This window comes from Artemia sp. Qi Xiang Cuo, chromosome 2, assembly GCF_049724085.1.
Source record: "Artemia sp. Qi Xiang Cuo chromosome 2, ASM4972408v1, whole genome shotgun sequence".
In the NCBI taxonomy this organism is placed as follows: domain Eukaryota; kingdom Metazoa; phylum Arthropoda; class Branchiopoda; order Anostraca; family Artemiidae; genus Artemia; species Artemia sp. Qi Xiang Cuo.
Genome location: NC_142795.1, coordinates 35,528,253 through 35,551,048, shown reverse-complemented (window position 1 = coordinate 35,551,048; position 22,796 = coordinate 35,528,253). Strand labels below are relative to the sequence as shown.

At 35.8% G+C, this 22,796-nt stretch overlaps 1 protein-coding gene and 1 pseudogene across 1 annotated transcript in view; both read left to right on the top strand.

The window, feature by feature from the left end:
* LOC148955176 (vitellogenin-1-like) overlaps positions 1-22,796 on the top strand; it is a 346,909-nt gene that overhangs the window by 52,222 nt on the left and 271,891 nt on the right. The gene's annotated exons all lie outside the window — the stretch shown is intronic.
* The window catches only part of LOC148955177 (uncharacterized), a 53,093-nt pseudogene that overhangs the window by 12,207 nt on the left and 18,090 nt on the right, over positions 1-22,796 (top strand).

The following is a 22,796-nucleotide window of genomic DNA, read 5'->3' as shown; positions in this document are numbered from 1 at the left end:
CGATTCTTTCTGTATTATTATAACAAGACAAAGTTCCAACAGTTTCTTTTGGAACAGAAAATAAACAAACTTCATTTCTAAGGTGCATGAGTATTTTTTATTTAGTACTTCTTGTCAAAGATTCGCACGAATAACGCGTTTCTTCCTGTTGTTTGTCCTTCAAAAAGATATCCAACATACAAGGTCCAGACTTGACAATGTATATAGGTAATGTAAGCTGGCGTACTAAATTTTTGAATGATATGCACTCTTTTAAGTCTGGTGGATTGGCTAGGGCATATTTTAATCTATCTTGATCAACAAGTAAATAGTCTGTATCAGGTGTGATAGTCATAAATGAATTCGTCTTCTTTATATTAGCAGGAAAGGTTGAGATTTTGTACAAGTCATATATGGATTGTTGGTTTATCAATGGAATCGTCACTACTGCGAATAATTGTTCATTTATTTCCGTGATGTGTACTTTTATTTTTGTATAATAGAGGAATAAATTTGATACTTCTGGTTCTATGGGTAAATGTAAACCAAACGTTCGATGTGTTTTTATTTCATCTACAATGCTTTTTAAGTTAGAAGGGTCTACCGGGTCGTATGACAAGGTTCCTCCCGTTAGGGCAAATAATGCGAATTCAAACTTATTAACATCTGTTGCTAGATTTAGTAATGACATGGTAATAAAATCGAGTGATACCATGGTAAGGCTCGCGTCTCTCACCACGCGATCCACTTCGTTCCTTAAGTAATTCCTTACATTTACGAATTTTGAGATTTTCTTGGATATCATTTCGACTTTATCTTTTTGGTAGTTTGCTATGCTTACTTGTATTTTCTGAACGTGTAACGTTACGTTCATGGCATTATACAACTTTTTTACATTTTCCCTCAGGATATTTAAGTCTTCCTCCGTTGTTAGACCAAAAAGGCGGGAGGCGAGTTCTCCAATGATGGGAATTAGGCTTGTGGACCTTCGGTATTTACTTCTTCGGAAAAATACTTCAAAGATTCTCGTGGTGCTTTGTTTTAATTTTTGTATCTCCGTATTAAATAATTCAAATAAGGCTTCTAATCTTTGTCTGTATAATATAAAAGAAAGCTTGGTGATTTGACACTTTCTGGTCATTTTTCTCGCTTAGATCAGGTAATGGTTCTATAACTTCTTTTTCCGGCTCGTCGGCCATGGCTAATCTAGCACAAGTGCGTTTACCGTCTATTATCCAACATTTCTTATGTACGTAATTATCCTCTTCCTCTTTTTTATAATTATTTTTCCTTTCTTCTGATTTAATCCCTTGTACTCTTATCGTTTGTGTTTCGGTATGCCTTACCGGGATTCTTGCTCTTAGGCCTATACGGAATATGCCAATCGGCTGGTTGTGCGTAAACAAGGGCCCTATTGACTAAGTCCATTTTGTAAGTATCGTTGGTCTTAGATAAGTCAGCATGGTAAAATTTCTAGGTGATTCTTTACTAAGTGCGATCATTTTTGGAATTGTGTTCGTCGTGGTTTCTGACATTGAAGATTTTATCTCTCTTGCTTGGGTTTCATATGGAGGTGTGATTGTCTTGATGTCTTTTTCTTTTCTTTCTGTGGGGTTTCTATATTCGTTATCTCGTTGGATATTTGAGAATTCGTTCCTTGATTTGTTTAATAATTAGTATCTTGTCTGTAAAGTTCTTTTCGGCATGACTTTGCCACAGTTCTTCGAGAAAAGTCCATAGGCTCGACATTTCATTTAGTATTGCGTAATTTCCATCATAAAGGTTTCCTTTTCTCGTAGCCAATAATTTAGGGTTTTCCATAGATTTCATCGTAACAAAGTCTCTTGACAAGTATTCCATATTATTTGCTGATCTTTTCCTTCTGTTTTCTTTGGTACTGGTTCCTAGGGCCATGTCAATTTCTGCCATTTTCTTTTCAAAGTCATCTATTACGAATTTCGATTTTAGTTTTGGGATAACTGGAATTTGGAACTCTTTGTTGTCTTTGTTATGCATCATCTTACTGGTCTGTAATCCTTTATCCGACCTTAGAAATTGAAATATCGATTCTTTGAGTTCATTCGTATTTTTCTCTAGTCGTGTTACTTGCTGAAATAAAGTTTCAAAGGGTTTGGGATCCAATTTCATAAAAAATTTTCATGCGTTATGGCTGGCTAGGAGTTAATTTTCATGCTTAAATATTACTCCATGTCTTACAATATCTTGGGCTGTTGCATGAACAACAAGGATTATAATGATATTCTTAAGCCTCATCTTTTTGCTTGTTTCTAAAATTAATCTATTATTAATTTTACCTATTTTTTTAACATTTTTTATTTGTTCTTTTTTTTAAAGAATTTAGATGTTTTAGCTTTTGACTTGGGCTATCTCATTGTAATAACTTATTAACTTTTAATTTTCGAATTGTTTTATGTCATTGGCCAAGCAAAACTGATTTATAAGCGTAGTACACGATTTCTGTTTATGAACAAATTTTTAAAATAAGAATGGTTATGGAAATTCTAGTTTTACTCTGGTTATGATATACCGTTATGACTGGTTGTGATATACTTTAAAGGCTTAGTTAATAATTGCCAAACCACGTATATATTTTTCTTGTGTTATATTTAGTAAGCAACACATAAGTAAGTAAGCAAGCCATATATATATATAAACACACTGGTAGTCTATTTTTATTATCAATCTTTTAATAACATTATTCGCGTTATTACAACCTGAATTTTTAAATTCTGCATTAATGCAAAATGATTCTTTTACCCGAAAGCATTGAGGTAAGTGTACGGTTTAACTTTGCATAGAGTATACCCTAGTTCATTGAATCACTTGATTTATTCTATAAATAAGGTTATATATATATTTTTGAGAGAGAAAACTTTTGAAAACAGGGAGTTTTACGGTGTGTCTTATGATAAGGACACCTTAATTCTATTTGTATACACGATTCCTTCCATGTTCATCTATATTCAATTTCAAGATTGCCATATCTTTCGGTAGTACTTTGCGTGTTTCTAATCATGCTAGCATGGTATTAAGGCGATGAACTTCCCATGATGACACATTTGTGCTTAGGAACTTTAATTCAAATACTATGTTATTTTCATTATTTTTATCTGTGTCTATGTGCATTAGATAGACCAACAGATCATTCGGGAGTTTTAGGTCTTTCAACGTATTCGATATGTCTTTTTTTGCATATTCTTACGAATTATTTTACGACATTGTTCGGCTAAGGAAAGTGGATTATTTATAAATTTTACTACTCTAAAAATTAATTGTATATATGACGCATTACAACATTTTTGTTCACGTACAGTAATATCAAAATTTGGAAATGCTTTGGATCCAAAATTTTCATCTTCTTCAAAAAGGTTTAGTGCGATTTTTTTTATGTCGTTATAATCTCGCACGGTAACTTCCAATGTATTGGATTTTATTTCGAGGTTTATGCTTTCAAAGTTCCAGCAATTTTTGTACAAACTTGGAAGGAAATTAGCTCCATTCAGTAGGTTATACCCTCGATCTATTAGTAATTTAAGGAATCTAAGGGGCCATATAGTTATGATACCATTTTCATCTTCAGTTTGCCATAGATTTTCCGCGATAAATTTGGCAATTAGGGGATATTTGGACATTGGGATTTTATGTAAGAGAGTCCTGAATGTCATGGTAGCTGCCAGCCTAGTTCTGTCTACTGTTATGAGCCTTACCCGTGTAATGAAGTTATAATATACTAAACTTGCCATTATTCTTAAGATTACTCTATCTTCCAGGGGACTTTTAGGTGACTTTAGGGGAAATGTAACGTGACAAAGTTTAGCTCTTCTACTACTTTCACTGATACATATTCGCTCAATGATTTATTTACGTTATTCATACTATGACATTTTTTCTAAGCAGAGAAACACATACAACGTAATGTTTCTGATACTAAATGGGGTTTATCTAACTGCGGACAACTAGGAAATTTCTTCATGTTTTTTTGCTAATAAATTAATTGTCTACCTAGTGAGGGTTAGGAGCATTCCATGCGAGTTATCGCTTTCTGATTTTTCGCCGGTTTTTCGTTAGTTGAGTTTTTTGCTGGTCCGGCGGAGACTTTACACGCGAGCGATCGTCAGGGGTCAGCGTATATCTAGAAATGTGTGATTTTAATTTTTACGAATGATACTTCGTGGGTGAAGCTAAGATAACTTATTGCTATTGAGGTTTCTATGAGAATTATACATGTTGTGGTTTTATTTTTGTTTTATTTTTGTTAGATTTACAGTTTAGAATCTTTTTTTGATTTTCTTGTTATTATCTTTATAGGCGTCTCTTTTCCTTTGGTGTGCTTTCATTCGTTTTAGAAATAATTTACTACCCAGAGATTTTTATTCCTCTGATTCAGGGTCGAATAAAAATTGTTTATAATATTGGATTTCTGATAAAGGACGATGTAAGCCTTCATATTTGACACATCGAGGATTTTTCTCTAGATTATAGCACATTTTTAGAGCTCTGCAATTATCAAGGACTAAAAGGTTCCTTTGATTAGGTCCTTTAGAATAGAAATATTTGATGTCGAGATTCTTTTGCAAACGTCTTAATAATAACTGCAAACAACTAAGTTGTTTAGCGCTTCTTCTTCTATATTTTATCTTAACATCCCTTCTTGCTGGACGATATTTAGGGGTATTTGGGAGCGCTAATCCATACTTATAAGTGTGGGGTGCATACCCTTTAAGGTTGTAGGTTAAGTCCCATTCTTTCGCATATATCTAATTTCCTTGTTCGTCCACGACTAATATGGCTGCCAAATATATAATGTTTTCCTTCGCGTTCGTTATGGTAATGAATTCAGTATCAATTATTGCCTTTCGGATAGGCTTTGCTTCCATCGTCATGATCTGAAAATGACACAATCAGAACACGAATATGTCTTAATGTCGCAATTCATAATTATGAACATGATTGGCTCGCGATTAGACTCTTCTGTACTGGTAATTTGTTTTTTATTACATTAACCTTTACTAGAACGAGGGTTGATTCTTTCATAGAAAGTCCGAGGAGACCGCCAAAACCCAACAAACCAAACACTGCCCAGGTTCTGGGTTTCTCCCCGGGCTTTCCACAAAATGTGGTTCTTCTATTTGGGTTCTATGACACAACTTAGCACTGAGTTTCCGTGGATCATTTTGTAGGAGTATAAGTTGGTTTTCACGGAGGAGTGTAGGCACAGTCTCTTTCACGTACTGAATAAAACACCGTCTGTGGGGGAGATGGAACACCAGGTCCCCATGATATAAAATCCGTCATTGATTTCAACAACTGGGTATATTTTGGGTTGTTCAATTGATTAATTCACATTCATAGGGGTATAGTTGATTTTCGTAAGGTAGCTACCCAGTAGGCAGAATGTGCCAAATAGGGCCTTAAAACACTACTTGTCACCTTCGGCCAACCAAGAGCTTCTTACTTTGGGTCTTTTCCATTGATCATTAATGTTTTGATATTGCTTGTATTATTTTTTTTTATGCATTAACATTGACTTGGTTAATTTTACCCTCATACTTTTAAATTTATTATGGTGGATTATAAGTTTATTTTTATAAGGGATTCGAAATCCGCCACCTTCAAAGAATAATAAAAAAGAAACTACCAGTCGAAGGTGGCGGACATAACCTCCCCACGACAAGAACATTTGACTTTACATTAATTAGGGATATCTCGATCTGTCAGGTTTCTTAACCGTTCTACCGGACTGCGTCGTGACTTTTTGTTCTGTTTGATGTGGTTTTTTCTTTTTAGGTTTAGCTAGTGATATGAGATCAAATTTTTTATTGTTTTTTCATAAATTCTTGCCCTTTTAATTTTGTTTCCTTCGCGTGTGCGGCTGCTGAAGTTGATTTTGATTTCCCTATTTCTTTAACTACCATAGGGTCTGATTCGCCGTCAGACTCTTCGGAACTGGATTCCGATGATTCCACGTTAGAAGTTTTAGATTTGGTGCTTCGTGTTCTTCAGTACCCTTCCTTTGTAGATTTCTACTCCTCTGGAAGTAGAGGGTTTATTCTCTAAGTGCTCGCCTTGAGTTTTCAACTAGGGAGATTTGAAGGACTCTTGAGAACTCTGAGAGGAATCAAAAGTTTTTGCGGGGTTTCTCCACTGTTTAAATGCCAGATCTTCAGGAGGATGGGGCATTTTTTGCACTAGTGTTTTTCTCCATGAAGTCCATTGTTTAGGCTTGACCTTGGACACAGTTATATCATGATATTGTCCTTCCTGGGCGTCCTTGGGAGTTTGAGTCCAGGGCAACGTGCTTTGCCTTGTTTTTATGGGGAAATTTATTAAATCCATCACTTCTCGTAGATTTGTTTTAATTGAATCTTTAGGAGGAGTCCTCTTTACAGTAATACCCGGAGTTTCTACCGCTCTGTTCAATTCCTCCTGCAATGACAGGGGTCTTTTTATTGGTGTTGCAGGGGAAACCATATCGTCTGGAAATCTTTTGGGGGGACAAGGGGTCGAAATTATATCAGGGAAAAATTGTGTTTTAGGGGATAAAGTATAATCTAGTTCTCTTGCACACTCCGACGATGAACTTTTTGGGATTTTTGGCGTTTTTATTCTCACTGGTATTAGGGATTATCTCCTGGGAATAACTAGGTTTTTCATAGCTAAGAATTCTTCAAAGTTTTCCTCATCACTGACATTTTCAAAATGATCTTGCTTGGAATTAATGGGTTTTAGCTCTGCTAACCTTGATTTAGGAGGCTCATCTTCTGCGTCTGATGACTCAGTAGATGAGGGACGCGATACCCATCTTTACGGGAATTTGGCTCTTTTCATTCGGCTGACATGTGCCTTATAAGTTCTTCCATTATCGGGGTTCACGATTTTAAATGTAAAATCGTTATCGTATTTTTTTACTATTCTGTACGGTCCGGAATACGTATTAGAAAGTTTCTTGCCTTCCGTCTTTGCCTCATTCCTTAGGTAGACACAGTCCCCTATCTTAAAATCTATGTTTCCCTTGACTTTGGGTAGGTTTCTTAGCTCTTGAATTGTTTTACATTTTTCCAATTCTTGTCTTACTATCTTATAAGTTTTTCTCATCCTATTTATGAACTCTTGTTTATAATCCTCTGAGTTATTGTAATATTGCCGGGACTCGATAATCTCATCATACGGGATTCTAAAATCGCGACCAAAAATTAAATAAAAGGGGTTGTCTTTGGTTGTTTCTGAATAAGTAGTATTGATTATGTTAGTTAAATAAGGTAAGAATGGATCCCAATCGTTCCTGTTGTTTTTCGTATAAATACTTAGTACATTCGAAAATATTTTATGCCTATTTTCAATTTTACCATTAGCTTGTGAAGGATAAGGAGATGTCACCAATTTTTCTATGTTAAGAAAACTCATTAAATCCTTTGTATCTTTTGAAAAAAAATTGCTTCCGTTGTCGCTTATAACCTTATTTGGGATGCCAAATTTTAAAAATAATTTCGCTAACGCCTTACTCGTGGCGTAAGCTCCTTGATTCTTTAATGCTTTTGCAAAAGTAAATCCAGAAAAGTGATCTATGACTAAACGAATACAAGTGTGGCCTCTGTTGGAAACAGGTAAGCCGCCACTGGTTCCATATAAATCAAATGAGACAATATCAAACGGGAATCTTGCCATCGGGACTCTTCCCATATGGAGAGGTTAGGAAAGGCTTGGGGGTTCTTTCTTAAGTTACACGCTTCGCATGTACTCACAAATTCTTTAAGTTTTTTTAATGCCGACGGCACATAAAAATATTGTTTTAATTTATGAAAAGTTTTCGTTATTCCCAAATGTCCACCTATATCTGAATGAAAATATTCAACGGCAGGTATTATTATGTTTTGGGGTAATACAGGTATTATTGAAGTGTGGTTTCTATTTGCCTCAGTAGTCACAATTCTACATAATATTTCTTCATCAAGATCATAGTAAAAATTATCGATTTCTTTTCTAAGAGTTTTGAATTTATCTGGCAACATGTCATCATTCACAAAATAAGACAAGGGACAGTAGGTAACTTTATTTTCTTTTACTGTGTCTTTGATTTTGTTTTTCTTATATTTACTCTTATTAGTATTAACTTCGTTTTGTTCGGTTTCCGACGGCACATTTTCCGGAAATCTACTCAAGAAATCAAAAGTTGCATTTTGTTTGCCTTTTAAATATTCAAATTCATAGTCCAAATCTTGGATTTTCATAATCCATCTAGCTAGAATTCCCGTGGGGCTTTTAAATGTGCGCAGGTACTGCAAGCTTTTATGGTCTGAACTCAGTATAAATTTTCTACCAATCAAATAGTATCTAAATTTATCTAATGCCACTCGTATTATTAAATTTTGTGATACTGGGAAGGTAAACTGAGAAGTCAGAATTGAATGAAAGGACGATGAATGTGCAAAGCTGCATTGGTAGCCCATTAAAAATAAATAATCAAAACTTCTTTGTTTCGAAGTAAGAATATACGGTATAATGTTACGAAACTTTATGATAGATACAGAAATTATACTTTGGTTTTGAACACCTTGAAAATATTCTTAAGAAAAAAAAGATACTTTTAGAATACCAAGGAAATCGATTCATGATACCAATCTTGAAAGTTATTTCTTATTGCACCGTTCATTTTCAATCTAAAAGAGCGCACATTTTCTTGCTAGTTGAAAAAAATTAGAACTATACAGGATTGTAGCAATAAATTTTTTTATGGCCGTCCTAATAGCGGTAATGAAGATTGATCACGTCAAGTCTAAAATTATACCTTGAAAGCCTTGAACTTACACCTTCTAAGTTCTCCGATAGCGCCACTTATAGCGCCAAAGATTGTGCCATCGAGCCCTGCGCCACTACAATAGGGAGTGAAGTAAATTTGTAACCGCGCCACCCTGAATTATTGAGAGAAAATAACATGTGTAGCCATATAAATGTGACCTCTTTTCTTCGAGCGATCTGAAGATCAGATTCCCTGGGAACGTCCTTGGAGATTTCGCGAACTAATTGCCTGTTACTAGACTAGATACAGACATATAAAGTGAAATAAACACAGGTAAAAAACAAAAGATTTATTGGGACTTACATATTTAGGTTCACAGCAGTGAGTCACTTCAAACGACAACAATGGTGACAGAGATATAACAATCAAAGAATTGCCCAGATCGTACGCCTAGTAATTCTGTCTAAGCGGTTCTGATTCTCAAATATGAATCTCTTCAAAAAGTACGTCTACCCCACTATCAAATGTAGCTCTTTAGCCTTACGCTATAAGAACTGGCTCACAATTGTGCCGAGTGGCCCCAAGGATGTGGACCCTTCGTCCAATAATACGTCTTAAATATTTTTGATGATTTAGATGTTCACAAGGCTCTTATCATTTAAACTTCCTGCGAAAGTGACTGCACTTTTTGTCTTTGCTGATTAAGGACTTTTCATTTTTGAAACTAGATTTAACTTAATTAGAGGAAGTCGGAATTATCTTTAGAAAGAAGGAACTTTAGTTTGGTATTTTAAGTATATCGCATTTTTCTCACAGTACATATTACACTTCCCATCAATTAATGACGTCCCGTCATTAGAATTTGCTTGCCTTTGGGCTTTTAAAATGTTCGCCATTTATTAACTATTTCTTCTACATAATTATTTTATATTTATGTTATGGCTTGATCAGGAGTGCTAAAAATTTTATCTATTACTTTTCTTATTTTATTCTACGTCCCTATTTGAAATTCATCTACCGGACTAAGATTATTCATGGTTCTAGGCTAGCTACTATACTAAATATTTTTTCTTCTACATCTAACACTGATTACTTTTACATTTCCAACAAGGTTGGGGCTATTCTACCTTCACATTTTTTTGAATTCACTTTTTACAAGGTTTTTATTGATTTTGCTGTTTATATGGCACACTACTTTCTATTTATGCTACATTAAATGAATAGCTCGACAACGCTACACATAACTATATCTGGACATCTAACATTGCATGCAAGATCAATTTAAAACACACAATATTGGGTTTACCATATTCACTGGTAACATTAAAACACTTTCATTGGAGATGTTTGCTACGCAACGTTAATGATAGGATATTGGGATTTTTGAGTTATCAAAGTTGTTAAGAAGTAACACATATAAATTCACATCTATTTTATCACCATTCGAGTCCTTAGTGTACTCAATCCTTCTGTTGCAGATTATTGTCCTTCCTCTTTTCGTCTTGGCAAAATTTATCAAAGCACTTACGTTATGGTTTCTTCATGGGACAGTTCAAGCACGATTGTGTTCACACGATGAACTTTCTCTAATTGTCAACTGGGAAATGAGGCTTCCAACTACAGGTGTTGGAATATGCTATCAGGGTTCATTCTCACCTGCTTTTTAATAGTTCATAGGGTGCCTTATCATTAAGGGGTCGAACACTGCAAATGCGTTTATTTTCATCTCAGCATATCATTTTTGGGGTATTTTGAGGCATATAGAGAATGTATTCTCGCATAAAATTGTTCATTTGTGTCTCTTATAAAATTGTTAGCTCATGGCTTGCGTCTATTAACCATTGCGGTGATTCCTAGGTTAATCATGGGGGAATTGAATTTTGGATTTGGAACGGGTTGACGTCAAACTATAGTGACTCCTTTAACATATTGTCTTTAACTTGTGGGAGGGGCATATTGTCACTGGCTTGGTCACTGGGGCTAATTTTGGTTTCTAGGTCCTTTTTTCAGAAATTATCTCGTACATTTATGGCCTAACAGAGATATGAACTTTCCACACAGAGGGGATAGGATGGATTCTGAGTGATGGTCGAAAGGGATTCGACGCGTAAGTCTGTGACACATAAATAGTTTTTGGGGTCATCAAATATCATCACTATACAGTCAAATGGTTCTTGGGTCCATATTGATTATCAAAGGCGATATTTATGTATTTATATCTTGTACTGATCGATGGGGTTCTCAGAATTTATGTGGTTGTACAGTTCGATAAAGCACTGGATACTGAGATTCAAATATAATGTTACCTGGTACGTAATATGGTTCGTGGTCGAAGAAACAATGATCAAGGGTAACTGTTGTTTTCGTAGACGAAGCTGGGATTGCCTGGATTGTATGGTGAGTACTCTTCGTTGGTTGAGGTATGATGAAAATAGATGCTACTAGGTTGTATCTGCACTGGGCAACTCATTGTAATGCTTGATATCCAATGTGTCAATCCACTTGCTGCAAGAAAAATAACGAGGCAGAATCACACGTTCTTTAAGGTAAATACTTATAGTACAAATAAGTCACGTATCGATTGGGTACATGAATTTTACGCTATTAGACAGAGTTAAATAAATACACTAATATTAGTGCACAAAACAAAATTTTTATCATGTTGGTGGAAATATATATGTAAAGTTCCAATTGGGAAATTTAATACATAGAAGTTTCTTCTAAGTTGTTATAGCCTAACGACGAAATAAAAGATTAATTCTTTAACTTTAAGTGTGGTCTCTTATTATGCTTTCTAATATACACTACTACATACACTTTATTTAACTTCTTTCAACACTTGGTTAATTTTACATTAGATTTAAAATAATCATTTAAACAGAGTTTATGCTACATGATTAAATTTTTGAGGTCTAATTTTATAACGAGTTTTATGCTTGTATTGTTAGCGCGCGTCTTTTCTTCTGTAACACTATGATTTGGAGTGCTATGGCTAAACGCGGGATCACGAACGAATACACGGTGAGGGAAGTAGGCATGACGTCAGTGAGTGAGAGTCACCATACTCGATCGCGTCTACACTCCGTTTATATTTCTTGGCTTGGACGTTCTTGTGGGGTTCCGGGTTTAACCTCTTTATTTCAGCTGTTTCCCCGTGTTGTTCTCTTGGTTTTTGTCTTCTTAGTCTCAGGATTTTTCCGTAATTACAAGTCAATAGGGTTCTTATGGTCAGGGAAGTCGCGAATACGAAACATACGGCCAATAGTATGTTCCACCGGAAATTGGTCGATTCTTTGAGTTCATTCGTGTTTCTTTCTAGTCTTGTTACTTGTTGAAACAAGGTCTCGAAGGGTTTGGGGTCCAATTTCATAAGGATCTTCCATGCGTCATGGCTAGCTAGCAATGAATTTTCCTGCTTGAATATTACTCCATGTTTTACAATGTCTTGGGCCACTGCGTGAACAGCGAGGATTATAATGGTATTCTTAAGCCTTGTCTTATTTTTGTTTCTAGAATTATTTTTTCATTAATTGTACCCATTTTTTTCCAAATTCGTTTGTTTACTGCTTTCTTATTATTGTAATTTTTTTTTCAAAGGCACTTTAATTTTAACTTAGGTTAGTTTTTATCATGTAATCATTTTGTGGCATTTGCCAAAGAAAACTGATTTGTAGGCGTAAAACAGAATAATTACTTTATGATTAGATAGGTTATGAAAGTAAATATAGGACTTCCGAACTTTATTCTGGTCGTGATATACCTCTATGACTGGTTGAGATATAACTTTAAAGCGTAGCTAATAATCGCTATACGATTTAATTTTACATTATATTTCTCGAGTAAGAAACACATGAATAAGCAAGCGTGCAGCACGTAATTACACTGGTATCCTATTTTATGTGTAGGCCTAAAATAATTATAATCTGCACTAAGACAAAATATTTCATATAATTAGACGCTTCTGTACTGGTAATTTCTTGTTTTGGATAATATCCATCTTGGTTAGGACATGGGTTGATTTTTCATAGAAAATCCGAGGGCAACCACGCCCACAACAAATTAAAAGCTGCATGGGCTTTGAGTTCCTCCCCAGGCTTCTCACAAAACGTGGTCCAACACCACTTGTCGTTTCCAGTCGACCACGAGCTTGCTACCTTTGGTTATTTTCTGTTCCCACCTTTCTCTCTGATCACCAATGTTTTGACATCACTCGTATTATTATTATTATTATTATTTTTTTTCATTAATAGCTCTGCCAATCTTGATCTAGGGGGCTCATTTTCTGCATCTGACGAATCAGTGGAGGAGGGATGTGATACCCATCTCTCTGGAATTAAATTTAAATTAAATTTATTATGGTGGATCACAAGTTGATTTTTATAAGGGATTTGAAATTTTTCTTTACATTAATTAGTGATATTTCCATCTGTCATGTTTTTTAACCCTGCTGCCTGACTGTGTTGTTATTTTATCCGAGTTTTACTGCAGTTTTTTCTTTTTCGGTTTTTCTATCTGAATAATGTCAAACATTTTTTATTTTTTTTTAAAAAAATATTTCCCTTTTAATTTTGTTTGTTTCGCGTGTGTAGCTGCTAAAGTGGGTCTTGATTTCCCTATTTCTTTAACTACTATATGGTCTGCTTTGCCGTCAGACTCTTCTGCACTGGTTTCCGACGAATCCGGATTAGAACTTTTAGAGGTGGCACTTTTTGAGGTATCACCTGCCCTTCCTTCGTAAATTTTTACTCTCCTGGAAGTAGAAGGTTTATTCCCTAAGTCCTCGTCTTGAGTTTTCAACTCGGGGGATTTGAAAGTTTCTTGAGAGCTTTGCGAGTAATCAAAAGCTTTTGTAGAGTTCCTTCACTGTTTGAATGCCATGTCTCCAGGGGATGGGGCATTTTCTGCACTAAGGTTTCCCTCCATGAAGTTCACTGTTTAGGTTTGACCTTGGATACTGTTATATCATGATATTGACCTTGCTGGTCATCCTTGGGAGTTTTATTCTCGGGCACAGAACTTACTCGTTTTTATGGGAAAATTTATTAAATCCATAGCTTCTCGCAGGTTTGTTTTTGTTAAATATTTGGGGGGAGTTATCTTTACCGTAATACCGGGGGTTTCTACAGCTCTGTTTAATTCTTCCTGTAAAGACAGGGGCCTTTCTATTGGTGTTGCAGGGGAAACCATATGGTCTGGAAATCTTTTGGGGGGACATGGGGTCTAAATTCTATAGGGGAAAAATTGGGTTTTTGGAGATATTGTATAATCCAATTCTCCTGCGCTCGCCGATGAATAACTTTTTGGATCTTTTGGCGCTTTTATTTCAGGAAAAAATCCTGGTATTAGGTATTTTTTCTTTGGAATAACTAGATTTTTCATTGCTAAAAATTCTTCAAAATTTTCCTCATAACTGTCATTCTCGAAATAGTCTTGCTTGATATTAAAGGGTTTTAGCTCTGCCAATCTTGATCTAGGGGGCTCATTTTCTGCATCTAACGAATCAGTGGAGGAGGGATGTGATATCCATCTCTCTGGAAATTTGGCTCTTTTTATTCGGCTAACATGCGCCTTGTATGTTTTTCCACTATCGGGGTTTTCCATTTTAAAAGTATAGTCGTTATCGTACTTTTTGATTATTCTGTACGGTCCAGAATATTTGTTGGAAAGTTTTTTTCCTTCCGTTTTTGCCTCGTTCAGGTAGACGCAGTCTCCTATTTTGAAATCTATACTCCCCTTGACTTTGGGTTGGTTTCTTAGCTCTTGGTTTATTTTACATTTTTCCAACTCTTGCCTAACTACTTTATAAGTTTTCATCATCCTATTTATTAATTCTTGTTTTTAATCTTCTAAGATATTATAATACTGCCGAGATTCAATAATCTCATTATACGGGATTCTAAAATCACGACCAAAAGGTAAATAAAATGGATTGTCTTTGGTTGTTTCTGAATAAGCAGTGTAAATTACGTTAGTTAAATTAGGTAAGAATGATCCCAGTCGTTCCGATTTTCTTTTGTATAGATAATTAATACGTTCTAAAATATTTTATGACTGTTTTCAATTTTACCATTGGCTTGTGGGTGGTACGGAGCTGTCACCATTTTCTCCATATAAAGAAAACTCATTAAGTCTTTTGTTGCCTTTGAAACAAAATTGCCTCCGTTGTCACTCAAAATCTTATTTGGAACCCCAAATTGTAAAAATAATTTCGCTAACTCCTTACTGGTGGCATAGGCACCTTGATTTTTTAATGCTTTTGTAAAACTAAATCCGGAAAAAGGATCTATAACCGAAAGAATACAAGTATGGCCTCTGCTAGAAACAGGCAAGGCTCCGCTTGTTCCGCATAAGTCAAATGAGATAATATCGAAGGGGTACTTTGCTACCGGGACCCGTCCCATTGGAGAATTAGGATAAGCGGGGGGGATTTTTCTTAAGTTACACGCTTCGCATGTACTTACAAATTCTTTTAAGTTTTGTCATTGCCGACGGCACGTAAAAAAATTGTTTCAATTTATGGAACGTTTTTAATACTCATAAATGTCCACCTATATCTCAATGAAAATATTCAAATGCAGGCACTATTAAGTTTTGTGGTAGTACAGGTATTATTGAAGTTTGATTTCTTTTTGTCTCAGCAGTCACGATTCTACACAGTATTTCTTCATCAAGATCATAGTAAAAATCATCTATCTCTTTTCTAAGAGTTTTGAATTTATCCGGTAACGCATCCGGTAAAGCCGTGAACTTACACCTTCTAAGTTCTCCGATAGCGCCGCTTATAGCGCCAAAGATTGTGCCATCGAGCCCTGCGCCCCAACAATGGGGATTGAAGTAAATTTGTAACCGCGCCACCCTCAATTATTGAGAGAAAATAACATGTGTAGTCATATAAATATGACCTCTTTTTTTCGAGCTATCTGAAGATCAGATTCCCTGGGAACTTCCTTGGTTATTTAGCGAACTAATTTCCTGTTACTAGACTAGATGCAGAAATATAAAATGAAATAAACACAATTAAAAAACAATAGATTTATTGGGACTTACATATTTAGGTGTAGAGCAGTGAGTCACTTCAAACGACAACAATGGTGACGGAGATACAACAATCAAAGAATTGTAAAGATCGTACGCCGAGTAATTCTGTCTGAGCGGTCCTGATTCTCAAATACGAATCCCTTCAAAAAGCACTTCTATCCCACTATCAAACTTAGCTCTTTAGTCTTGCGCTGTAAGAACTGGCTCACAATTGGCTCGAGTGGCCCCAAGGATGCGAACCCTTCGTCCAATAATACGTCTTAAATATTTTTGATGATTTAGACGTTCACACGGTTCTTATCGTTTAAACTTCCTGCGAAAGTGACTGCAGTTTTTCTCTTTGCTGATTAAGGACTTTCATTTTTGAAACTAGATTTAACTTAATTAGAGAAAGTTGGAATCATTTGAAAGAAGGAACTTTATTTTGGTATTTTAAATATATTCCATTTTGCTCACAGTACAGGATAAATCCCAGAGATTCAACCAATAAGAGTTTTTTAATCTTTTAAAATAATAATGAAAAGATGAAAGGTGAAAGGTAGCTATAAAATAAGGAAAGGGAGCTAGATATTCTGCATGAGAGAGCTGACATAAGTTTTTCAGAGTTGTATAAAAATGAATATTTTCACTTCTTGATGATTTTTTTGTCACTTCGTGACACACATCAAAGTAAAAAAAAACAATATTAGTTTAGGAGTCAAAAGTGACTATATAGACACGCTTAAATATGACTCGAAATGAAGAGCAAATAAATCATAACATTAACTCTGGAAATCCGCTCATTCTTTCTATACAACAGAAAATTTCAGGTTATGATACAAATTCTATAGCTAGTCTATAATCCTAATACTATCAAGATGGCTTTACTTTGAAGTTGTCTACAAAATAATCATGAAATGTCTCATCTAATAAAAATTTGAGATAGCTATTTGTTAAAAATAGTTCAAAGATCATATAACAGACACTCTGGTGTCGACACAACCTCCCAGGGCCCGGGGGCAGACGTTATAATCTATGGCCTGGGGGCATATATGGTTCTTATGGAAGAGATGCTCGTATAAACGTCAAAGAGGACTTTTTTGATTGGAAACTGAAAATCCTTGTTCACTTTTTAAGATTCAAAAGAGATCGGAGGGCAACTAGCCCCCCCCCCGCCACATCCTAAATACGTCACAAATTTTGAGATAGGCATTAAAAATACAAATTTTTAGATAGGCATTTCGTTAAAAATAGTTCAAAGTTCAGATAACAAAATCTCCAGTGTTGATACAGCCCCCAGGTCCAAAGGGTAGGTGTTTTAAGTTATGCCCTGGGGGGTATATATTATCGTTACGGAAGGGATGCTCGTGTAAACTTCATAGAGGGCTTATTTGTAATTCACTGTAGTTGTAATTCACTTTATAAGAATGTAGTTATGTAATTCACTTTTTGTAATTCACTAAACGTTGTAATTCACTTTTTAAGAGTCAAAAGTGATTGGAGGCTAGCTAGCCTCCCCCCACTCCATTCTTTTTTTTTCTCGGAGGCACTTCATATAGAAAGGGTATTCGTAGAAACTTCAAAGGGGGCTCATTTGATTGGGAATCGAGAGTTTTAGTGCCCTTTTTAAGAGTCAAGAGAGATCGGAGGGCAACTAGCTCCCCCCCCTAAAGCCCTTTTTCCTCAAATACATCTGATAAAAAATTGAGGTGGCCATTTTTTTAAAAATAGTTCAAAGATCATATAACAAAACCTCTTTTCGTATGGCCATTTCCTTAAAATAGTTAAAAGGTCAGATAAGAAAAACTACTTTGTCGATGCAATCCCCCTGGGCTCAGGGAAGGCGTTGTAAGTATTGCTCTGGGGTTACATATGGTTCTTATGGAAGAAATGCTCGTACAAACTTCGGAGAGGACTCATTTGATTGAAAATTGACAGTTCTAGTTCACTTTTAAAGAGCCAAAAGATATTCGGGGGAAACTAGCCCCCCCCCCTCCATGTCCTATTTTCCTCAAACCCACCCGATAAGAACTTTGAGATGGCCGTTTTTTAAATAGTTCAAAGATTATATCATGCAAACTCCGGGGCGTTGTAACTAATGCTCTGGAAGTATATATGCTATGGAAGGGATACTCGTATAAACTTTGGAGAGGGCTCAAATGATTGGAAATTAAAAGCTATCGTTTACTTTTCCTGAGTCAAAAGAAATCGGAAGGCAGCTAGCCCCCCCCCTCTCCACGCCATATTTTCCTCAAACCCATCCGATAAAACTTTGAGAGAGCCATTTTTCAAAATGGTTCAAAGATCATTTAACAAAAACTCCGGGGTCGACACAACCCCCCAGGAATATGTCGACCCCAAATGTTGTACTGGGGGCGTATATGGTTGTTATAAAAGGAATACTCGTATAAACTTCAGAGAGGGCTCATTTGATTGGAAATTAAAAGTTATAGTTCTCTTTTTAAGAGTCAAAACACATTCGAGCGCAACAAGCCCCCCCCCCCCCGCAAAACACCATTTTTTCACCAAGCCCATCCGATAAAATTTTTAAAATAGTTATTTCATTGAAAATAGTTTAAAGTTCAGATAAGAAAAAATCCTGTGTCAACGTAACCCTCTGGGGCCGGGAGGTAGATATTGTAAGAAATGCTCTGGGAGCATATATAGTTCTTATAGAAGGGATGCTCATATAAGCTTTGGAGATGGCTCATATGATTGGAAATTGAAAGTTCTCGTTCACTTTTTGAGAGTCAAAAGAGATCGGAGGACAACTAGCCACCCCTCTCTCTGCCTTCTTTTCCTCAAATCCATCCAATAAGAACTTTGACAGAAGCATTTTACCAAAATGGTTCAAAGATCATATAACGAAAACTCTGGGGTCGACACAATCCTTCAGGGTCCGTGTTAGGTGTTGTAAGTTATGCTTGGGGGGCATATATAGCTGTTGTGGAAGGGATGCCCGTATAAACTTCAAAGAGGGCTCATTCGATTGGAAATTGAAAGCTCTAGTTCAGTTTTTAAGAGTCGAAAGTGATCAGATGGCAACTATCCCCCCAAGCCCCTTTTCCCCAAAATGCATCAGATAAAAATTTTGTGATAGCCATTTTGTTAACAATGGTTCGTAGGTCAGATAAAAAACCTTCGGTGTCGACAAAACCACCCAGGGCCAAGGGAAGGCGTTGCAAGTTATGCCCTGGGGGTATATATGGTGCTTATCGAACGGATGCTCGTATAAACTTCAGAGAGGGTTGATTTGCGTTGAAATTGAAAGTTCTAGTTCAATTTTTAAGAGTCAAAGGAGATGGGAGGGCTCCTAGCCCTCCACGCCTTTTTTCCCCAAACCCTTTCGATACAAATTTTGAGATAGCCTTTTTTTAAAATAGTTTAAAGGTCAGATAACAAAAACTCCAGTGTCGAAAAAAAAACAGAGCCCGGGGGCAGGCATTGCGAGCTATGTCCTGGGGCCGTATATGGTTCTTATGAAAGGAATGCTCGTATAAACTTCAGAGAGGGCTCATTTGAATGGAATTTAAAAGTTCTAGTTTATTTTCTCAGACTGAAAAAATATCGGAGCGCAACTAGCCCCTCCCACCTTTCATGCCTTTGGGCGTTTAGATGAAACTTAAAACGAAAAGAAATTAAATAAACAATCAATGCAAACAAACATACAATAGATATTAATTTAAATGAATAAATAAATCTTAAAACGAGTGAAACTTAAATTAAATATGCAAATCAAGCTTGGAACGAACAAAAATAACTACAAACAAGAGTTTGGGTATTGCCCCCATCTCTCACTGTAAAAGTCTAAAACCTACCGCATCATTGGCGCTTTACTGAAAACTATATGCGTCTTGAACAGTCTTGGAAAGCATAAACAATATCAAATTAAATATTATATATAGAATGATATTAGTTGTTCAAAGATCCATCAGTTCAAGAATTTATTTCACTGTAATTTTATTTTTGTTTTCAACGCTGTTAAGGTACTTGGCAGTATCCAAACTCATTTTTGTAGTGAAACTGTACTCCTCTTGAACAATTTTAGAAAGAACTAACAATTTAAACTGAATATTTTATGTATAATGATATTAATTGCTGAAAGCTCATCAGTTCAAAATTTTACTATAATTTTAATGTTTTTCAATATTAAGTACAAAAAAAAAATATTCGTAATACAATTGGTTTTCAGTAAAGCGCCAATGACACAGTAGGTTTTAAACTTTTACAGTGAGAGAAGGAGGCGATACCCAAACTCTTGTTTGTAGGGATTTTTGTTCGTTTCAAGCTTGACTTGCATATTCAATTTAAGTTTCACTCGTTTTAAGATTTATTTATTCTTTATATTAATATCTATTGTATGTTTTTTTTCATTGATTGTTTATTTAATTTCTGTTCATTTTAAGTTTCATCTATACTTCAATAGCAATTTTTTTTCGTTTTAAGCTTGATTTTCATATTCAATCTAAACATTACTCGCCTTAAGATCTATTTATTCATTTATATTATTACTTGTTGTATGTTTTTTGCTATGATTATTTATATAATTTCTGCTCGTTTTGGGTTTCATTTATTCTATAATAGTAATTTCTGGTCGTTTAGAATTTGAATTTTAACAGGTATTTGTATCTGCTGAGCTTAAGTTTAAAATAGCCTTTACTTTTCATTGAAAATATTTTTTTCTGAACATTTTGTTTTTTTAATTAATCACATAAAAACAGACATAGTGACAAGAAAGCATTCGCTAAAACACACAGGCATATATGGATTGAGAGAGGTAAAAATACCGACAACCGCACAGAGGAAGACATAAAATCATACAAAGACAGACATAGAGATATGCAAACATCCAGTCAGACACAGGGGTATAGAGAGAGAGAGGAAAAATACCTATAAATGCACAGAGCCATACAAAAACCCTACAAAGACAAACATAGAGACAATCAAACATCCACTCAGACACACAGTCATAGAGAGAGAGAGAGAGAGAGAGAGAGAGAGAGAGGAGGGGGGGAAAGAGAACTACAAGCACGCAGAGTCATACAAAAATCGTACAAAGACAAACATAGAGAGAAGCAAACATCTGTTCAGACACACAAGCAAAGAGAGAGAGAGAGAGAGAGAGAGAGAGAGAGAGAGAGAGAGAGAGAGAGAGACAGAGAAAGAGAGAGACAAATATACCCACAAAGGCAGAGAGTCAGACACAAAATCACACATAGACAGACATAGAAACACGCAAACCTCTACTCAGACACATAGGCACGGAAAGAGAGAGGCGAAAATACCTACAAACAAACAGAGTCACACATCAAATCACACAAAGACAGACATAGAGAGAAGGTAACATCCGCTCAGACACACAGCTACGGAGAGAGAGAGAGAGAGATAAAAATATCTACAAACGCATAGAGTCATACATAAAATAACGAAAAGACCGACATACTGACAACAAAATATCCACTCAGAAACACAGGCACAGAGAGAGAAAGTAAAAAAATACCTATAGACACACAGAGTCAGACAAAAATCAAACAAAGACAGATATAGAGAGAAGCAAACATCTGCTTAGACAAACACAGGCATAGAGAGAGAGAGGCAAAAATATCTACAAACACAGTGAGTCAGACACAAATCAAACAAAGACAGACATTGAGAGAAGCAAACTTCCGCTCAGACATACATAGGCTAAGACACAAAGAGAGGCAAAAATACCTAAAAACACACTGAGTCAGACACAAAAACATACAAAGATAGAGATAGAGACAAGCAAACCTCTACTCAGACACAGAAGCATATATAGAGAAAGAGAGAGGCAAAACACCTATAACTACACAGATTCAGACACAAAATCAAACGAAGATAGACATAGAGGCATGCAAACATCCGCTCAGACACACAGGCATAGAGAAAGAGAGGCAAAAATACCTACGAATTCAAAGAGTCAGACATAAATCACACAAAGACAAACGTAGAGAAGCGCAAACATCCACTCAGACACACAGGCATAGAGAAAGAGAGAGGAAAAATCACAAAATCAAACATAGACAGACATAGAGAGAAGCAAACATCCACTCAGAACACAGGTATAAAGAGAGAGAGGCAATAATACTTATTAATGCTCAGAGTCAGACACAAAATCCAACAAAGACAAACATAGAGTCAAGCAAACATCTGCTCAGACACACAGACATAGAGAAAGAGAGGGGGAAATACCTAAAAGCACAAAGAGTCATACAAAAATCGTACAAAGACAAACATAGAGAGAAGCAAAAATCCGCTCAGACACAGAGGCACAGAGAGAGACAGGCAAAAATACTTACAAACACACAGAGTCAGACATAAAATCACACAAGACAGACATAGAGAGAAGCAAACATCCGTTCAGACATACAGTCACAGAGAGAGAGATATATATATAAAAATACCTACAAACGCAAAGAGTCAGACATAAAAAGAGACATAGACAGATATGGAGCCAAGCAAACATCCGCTCTGACACACAGGCCCAGAGAAAGAGAGAGGCAAAATACCTACAAATACAAAGTCATACACAAAATCACCCAAAGACAGACATACAGACAATCAAACATTCACTCAGAAACACAGTCAAAGAGAGTGTGCGGAAAAAATACCTACAAACACAGAGAGTCAGACACAATATCACGCAAAGACAGACATAGAGATAAGCAAACATCCGCTCAGACACACAGGTATAGAGAGAGAGGCAAAAATACCTACAGCCATACAGAGTCACAAACAAAATCACAAAAAGACAGACATAGAGACATGCAAACATTTTCTCAGACACACAGGCACGGAGAGAGATCCAAAAAAAACCTACGAATGCGTAGAGTCAGACACAAAATCAGACAAAGACAAATATGGAGACACGCAAACATCCACTCAGACACACAGGCATAGAGAAAGAGAGAGGAGAAAAACCGGGAGGCATAGTTATTTAACCTTTTAAACATTTTGAACAAAATGGGTATCTTAAAAATTTTTACCAGATGAATTTAGGAAAAAGACTCTGGAACGGGGA